Here is a 7,182-nt window from a genome sequence, read left to right on the forward strand (position 1 = left end):
TGGCGATTCCTACTATGATTGTGGTTTTACCGAATAGCCACAGGAGGGCAGCACTCATTCAGTAAACTGTAGAGTCCTTGATTAATTGCTAGGCGTAAGTTTACCATTCTTCACCCCCTATCATTGGTTTAGCAACATCGACATATCCAAAGTGCACAGGACTACAATTGTATGGTAAAAATGTGCACTCAATATCTCTTCACTGTGTACCCAAACCAGACTATATGAACTCCACTAATCTTACTCTTGCTGCGCTCCTCCAGAGCTGGAAAAGCTGCTAGTTCTAGAAAGGGCAAGCGGTGAACAATAGAGTCACGAGTTATTTGGCAGGAGACTGCTCAGCCGCTGTGAGATCAGACTGCATTCCTTATCCGACCTAAATCTTAAAAGGAAGAGGAGTAATTATGGTGGAGCAGAAAATTAGATAGGACGAAAGGTATGTGATGTTGTACTTTGCCTCAAGTAACGTGTGTATGTCCACCCATTGATTTCCTCTCATATTCCCTCACTGACCACTCACTCCAAAGTTGTCCTGTTATGCCACAGTAGTCGGAGCCACACGTAAACATTCAAACCAGAGGGCCCCTTCTTAATCGACTTAATCACCGAACAATAACTGCATTAACGAGTGCAGACTCATGCTCGGCTCTTTCTAATAGGAGCAACAAGGATTGTGAGAATGTTTGAGCTTAAGTCAAGCATGAAAAGGATTGTCTGCTGGTATTTTTCTTGGCTGGCTCGTCTGGTCAGATCAAGGCAAGCTTGGCCAGATGAATTGAGGCTGACTGCTTTGGCTGTGGTCTGGACCTTGTGATGGGGCCATGACACCAGTTTGGTCCCACCAAGTGAGCAACAAACCCATGAGTGGACGATTCCCTGAGATGGGTTCTTTTTGTTGTCCTCCTTTCGCTCTTTCTGAGGTGAAGGGAGATGCTTTTTTTCATCATCAACAATCTATAATGGAAGTTTTCCCAGTTCCTGACATATCAGTCTTAACAATAACATGACACTTGTATGATCCTGTTACAAAATTTCCTTACCTCCCTCACAAGGAGCTCGTTGAGCAGGTCAGCAACAGGACAACACGTCACAACCAGCTTATCTGTTTTCAAATGTACCGGATGTATGACAAAACACTGCAACAAATTCAGAAACACTCACCTGAAATCATATTGATGTTGGTTAGGTGCCATATCATAACAACCAAAATATACCATTACTGCAAAAAAATACCACGATTCAGGCTTGAATCTGTAATCACCCGGCGCTTATTAAAACCCACAGCATGTTCAGAAGTATTTGTTTGCCACCAGTTAAAAATAGTAAAAGAATAGAATTTGTCCCCATGTACTGATTCAAAAAAACAACAACAATCATTTCTAATGATAAAAAGCACAACTTCTATGACAGAGCAAAAAAAAAATATGGTGGAAGTGAAGTGGCAAAGGCTCCCTGTCAAGTAGAAACGCAAATGTTGGATATGAATCTCTTAGAGATGGAAACAGACGGTCAAAAGATCAGAAATGGACTCAAAGTCTGAACTGTGTCAGGACCGACAGTGTAAAGAAGCCTCGGAGGGAGTGAAAATGAAAAATGCCCCAAAATGTAGCATTTATTGCACAAATACTGGCATGCACCACACTCTTCATAAAAGCTACTTACATTCATGAGGAAGGAATCCATCATGAACTGATAACGTCGCTGACACTAAGCCTCAAACGTGAGTCCCACAGCTGAGTGGCGGTGTTTTGATTCACTGCTGTTTTGCCACGTTGAGAACAGTTGAGAAACCGTCCTCACTGCGACTTTTATTAACACTTAAACTGCAGCAACTTAGCGTTCATCTCACTCTGAGCTCATTCAGAGAGATAGAAGTTGACATTCATAAGTAGAACCCTAAGAAATAACAGCCCGCTCATGTCCCTGTTAGCATGGTCACTATTCTAGTCCCTCTCGTTAGACCAGAGACAGGTCTTTTTTTAGTCTTGACGGCTGCCAAAAGGCAGGTATGTTTGATTTCATCATGTTATGAAAAGGCCTGCCTTATTGGATCTAGTCACAGAGCAGTTGTATGGGACAGCGGTGTTTTTGCAAGGTGAGGTAGTGTCTACACTGCAGTCTGCTCCACCGCTCCAAAAGGTTGTTAGTGACCCATGTGCAGAGCTACTGCTAGGAGGAGCCTGCCCAGTCACCACTGTAAAAGGACCAGTGGTAGTAAGGTACAAAGGACCTTTTGACCAGTCATGAATGGGCCAGTGAGTGATCGTAACTTCTGTAATTTCCTGTCTCAGTCTCTGGTTTTTGTTATTGACACTTTTTGTATCCATGTTGTGAAATGGCAGATTGTCAGGGTGATTAACACGGGAGTGCTGCCTCATGTCAACGGCTATTTTTGCAGCATCTAAAAGATGGTTGGAGTTTATTGCTTGCTTGTTTGACCTCTCTAAAGATCAGACCCCCCCACCCCCTCAAAAAAACCCAAACTCAACAGACTCTGAATCAACAGCTCCTCATTTCTCCATGCTCCTTTTGATTTTTTTTCTGCAAAAGAACCAATATTTTAAGGAAGATAACACGGATAAAGGGGGAGGAGGAAGGATCTTGAATAAAGGTAAACAAGAGTACGGTCTGGGAAAGCCATTAAGTGGTGTAAGTAAACGTTCAAGTGCACAGCGGAAATAAAATGTTGGTGGGGGTCGGACAGAGCACATTTGCACTACAATATGTGTAGTGCACTATTGCTGATGCGAGTATTTTTAAGTTCCCATAGATTCTCTGAGTGGCTGTCGACTCCCAGAGCTCAGCGGGCTCTGTGGGGCGTGAGTGAATGCTTGGAGTGAGGACCGCAGTGGAAAAACAACAGAGGGGAGAGGTGAGGGGAACACAACAGCCGCCTCCTAACACTGGCCCCCTGTGTTCCACTGCGGGTCATCCCCGATTCCAATAAGAGTTGTTGATGAATGTGATTAAATATTTGTATGCGTGTAAGTGCAAGCTGCGCACTGCAACTGAGCCTCTCTTAAACAATCTGCTTATGAGAGGTTGTGCATTCAACCATCCATTCCACATTCACATTTTTACAGCCTGACCTTGCTCAGCTGTTGTGTGTTGTCACGGGGCGACATCGGAGTCTCTGCTCCAAGTGTTGATCACTGGATGAAAGTAACACTGCAGCACGGCCGGTACTGTAGTACAGAGTGGGGGGTGCACAGCTCCCTGCCTCGTGAAACTTTGACGTAAATCCCTGATGGTACGAGCAGGGCTAGCCTGTCCGTCGACACCTTCTTCACTCGGGCCAAGATGGAGAGGAGGGAAGGAAACCTGGCAAACAGAGAGAGGGTTGTAGTGGGAGATTCCCAGTCCAGGATATGGTTGTGTCCATGTTTAGACAGTAACCCCTCCTCTCCTTTCACTGTGAGGAGGTTAGAATCTACAAGCCTCCACTGTTAGGAGACTAGATGACCTCCTTCCCAAATTAGATCCCCTTGTGCTTTACCTTTCTATCATTGACATCTATATTGCTATTTAAAGAGGGCAGAACGATCTTACACCCTTGCAAACACCCATTGGATACATGCTGTATACGTCAGCCAGGGCCATGAACACTTAGTATTCCAACCATAAAGGCTGTAGCTAAATTCCCTGAAAATTTAAAAGCATCTCTACACTAAGACAAATGAAAACTCTAAATATATCGTCTTAATTTGGGCACGTACATGATCCCAAATATTTCAAACAACGTTCAAACCCAGGAAAATCCATCTGTCAACGCTGTTATGTCCCCTTCACACCTGAATTACTGTTATAAAGCATTTTTTTTTCCAGCAATGCAACAATATTCATTACTTTCACATCATTTTGCAATGCACTGCAACGGTAAGCAGTATTATTTATTATTATTTATTATTTCATTGTGTATATTATGACAGAATAATTTCCCATGGACGGATCGAATTCTTGTCATAATTCACTGAAACTAAGTATCAAAGAACAATCATTTTAAGTCTTTAGTGAAAACAAGAAAAGATAGTGTTTATAAATATGTAAATAATTTATACATAAACTGCGTATGCAAATTTACAATGACGTGTATTTATAACATTTTACAACAGGGAACAGCACTGGGCTCTCCCATGTTTGAATTCACCACGTGATGTTAGCTACAGCAGCTTCATGGGTGGTGAACTCATAAGAAGTTAATGTTGTGTTGGCTAACATTAGTTTGGTTGATTTAGATTTTTTTTTTTTTTTTTTTAATCTGAACAAACACAACATCAATAAAACTTTAACACATGACCTGATTTCGGAATCATTCGAAATGGCGGCTGTGAAGAACAAAGACGTATTTCCCATCATCCCACACGGCAACACAATGTCATCCAACTACGCTTGAGTTGTTGTTCCGATTGTGAAACAAGAATTCACTCCAATTTTATGTGTTCAGCAACTGACTGTAATTCAACATATAAACCTGTTTAACCAACAACAGCACAAAAAAACCCAAACCCTACAAACAAAGCAGTGATAACCAATTAACACTTTGCTGTTAAAAGTACAGCTGTCAACGGTTGAATCCTTTTTATAGCCAACGCAGTGTGTGTGTGTGTGTGTGTGTGTGTGTGTGTGTGTGTGTGTGTGTGTGAGTGTGTGAGTGTGTGGAGAGTTGAGGTTTAGTGATGCGGTTATGCAATAAGAGTGTAGCCTGGGAGTATTGTCTAGATCTGTGACTTGTGAGAGATTCCAGTTACGTTCCCACATGTCAGTCCCACCAGACCTGCATGTTCCATAAACTACGGCTGCCACAACGCACGGGAGCACGGGTGCCAAACGCATGTCTGTGGTCCGCGGTCAGGCTCTCTACTTGGTATAGTCAGCGCTAAATGTTTTAGTCAAGAGTAACAATTATATATTCCACTTAACACTCGCAGAAGAGTCGTGTGGTGATGAACGATCCACTTCAGTAGCAAGCAGAGTTGAATGATGAGGTCTTAGAGGCAGAGCAGATTTATTCTTCTTTGTTTTGTAGAACCCCCCCCCCTCCCGAGGCCTTTAACTTCCAGGACCTCCAAGTTAACAGATGACCTGGTGCTTCTGCATCATTTAAAAGATATAGAACATAGAGAGCAAGCTTGGCATTTGCTGATGTAATTTTCGGTGGTCAGATGATAAACAGAGGCCAGTGGAAGCTGGGGGACCACCTCACAATGCATTCCCCAGAGGCTCTTTGACAGGTGATCTCTGTGCAGGGCAATGCGCTCCATAACCCTGCCACTTGTGTCACAACCAAAGGCTTGTGTGTGTCACAGTCATACATTTATAAAGTCCTGTCCAATGAGGACTCTGTGGTCTGTGTTGCTGTGTTCCCAGCACCTGTCTCTGCTGCCCTAAACTCTGTAGCCATGGATTCACACCCTCCCACGGCAAACACAAGTGGCATTCTCATCACAGCAAAGGTAAAGAGAGCTTGAGAACCATGTTTTACGGCTCTGTAAAGAGCTCGGAGAAGGTGCAGTTGGATATTTGAGTTTAGAGTCATCGTACAGCAACTGGGCTCACGCACCATCAGCAGCTCCTGAGAGACCTCTCATTTTTCCGGAAAATGTTCACAAACAAGAAAATCACTGTCTGGTCTCCCTCACCCCGTCACTGAGCACATCTCATGCTCACTCACATCCTGAAGGCAGTGTCCTCTCCCCTCTGTGTCTCTTTCTGCAAGTCCACTGGATCGAGGCTTTGTTTTTGCAAGCCAGAGGCGTTTATAAGATCTTAAGGAGATTGAGGGCGGGGGGCGGGGGGGGGGGGTTGAAAAAACCTTTAATCAGCAATGAAATGGATATGAGATGTGAGGCGACCATCCATCTTTCTGTAAGACACTGGACCTCATTCATGAAATGCTCTTGCGAACAAATTTGTGCTTACACAGTATCAGACTTATTTAGCCCTCAATTTAGTCTTACAGACAGGGACCAACTCCTGAGGGCAGGTTGTAATTCTTTGCTCCTGGCATCTATTGTCTACCTCTTGTGACGAGCAATAACCCAGGCTGGCAATGACTTTAAGAGGTACAGACTAGAGTATCCATCGAGCTTTCCTTCCTGTCCACAAGACTAAATCGAGGGTTTAATAAGCAACTAAAGTGTGTGAGAGCAAATTTGAGCATAAGAGCATTTTATGAATGAGGCCCACTGTGTTCCACCAAAAGACTGGTGAGATGCAGAGGCTTCACTAAATTAAAAAGGAAAATCATGCATCGAAACAAACTTTTCTCTGCTTTCAGTTTACAGGACATAATGAGGACATCTTGATGTCCTGATGAAAGTCAGAAGTATGCAGTTTTTTTTTTTGTTTTTGTTTTTAGAAAGTTCTTTAATTTGTTACCCAGCTCCATTAAAACATGTACAAGCCCTATTTATGTTTTTAAGTATCTACCCATGAAAAAAACACATGAATGAAGCTGGGGTTTTTTTTGTTGTTGTTTGTTTTTTTTGATGACTTGGAGCTTTGTCTCCCCTGACAAAGTAAAAAAGTAAAACAAGTACCATCTTATTTAACTCCACCATACTCATCTTCTTTGTCAGCGTTTTTTTTGGACTCATGGCCTCTTCTACTGTGTGTGTTAACTCTATCTTAAGAGTACACAAAAAATACACAACAGTAGTTGGATGGGGACCTGCTGCTGGCTGAACCATGCGTGTTTTTTGATCAATAGTAGCATATTATAATTATGTAAACGAGCAGATGAGGGCTTTATTTCGTTTTTTTTCTCCTCTCACTTGATCCAGGCCAGTTCCCGTGGATGCCACTGTTTATTTCAGGCTCTAAATATTGTGATCAGCCTGCTTTATGACTCCATCATCGCTCACTCATGGTATCTGCTGCTGTTTGATACTTTCTTTAACACTTGATTTGATACTTTGCATCATCAGCTTCTATTAAAGTTAGCACTTAACACCGGAGAGCTCTCATTTCTTCCGGGAAAGCTTCAATAAACAATAAAAAAAAAAATCTTTGTCCGGTCTCCTTCACCCTCATTGCGCGCACCTCCACACAAACACACACACACACACACACACACACACACACACACACACACACACACACACGCTGCACCGCGTCTTCAGCCTCTCGCCTTAGATGGGTTTTCGTACTGGTGCACGCGTTTACAAAACAAGTGCACCGGTG

The sequence above is a fragment of the Aulostomus chinensis genome, chromosome 22 (genome assembly GCF_037954235.1).
Source record: "Aulostomus chinensis isolate RoL2024-O1b breed Wild chromosome 22, RoL_Achi_v1.0, whole genome shotgun sequence".
In the NCBI taxonomy this organism is placed as follows: Eukaryota; Metazoa; Chordata; class Actinopteri; order Syngnathiformes; family Aulostomidae; genus Aulostomus; species Aulostomus chinensis.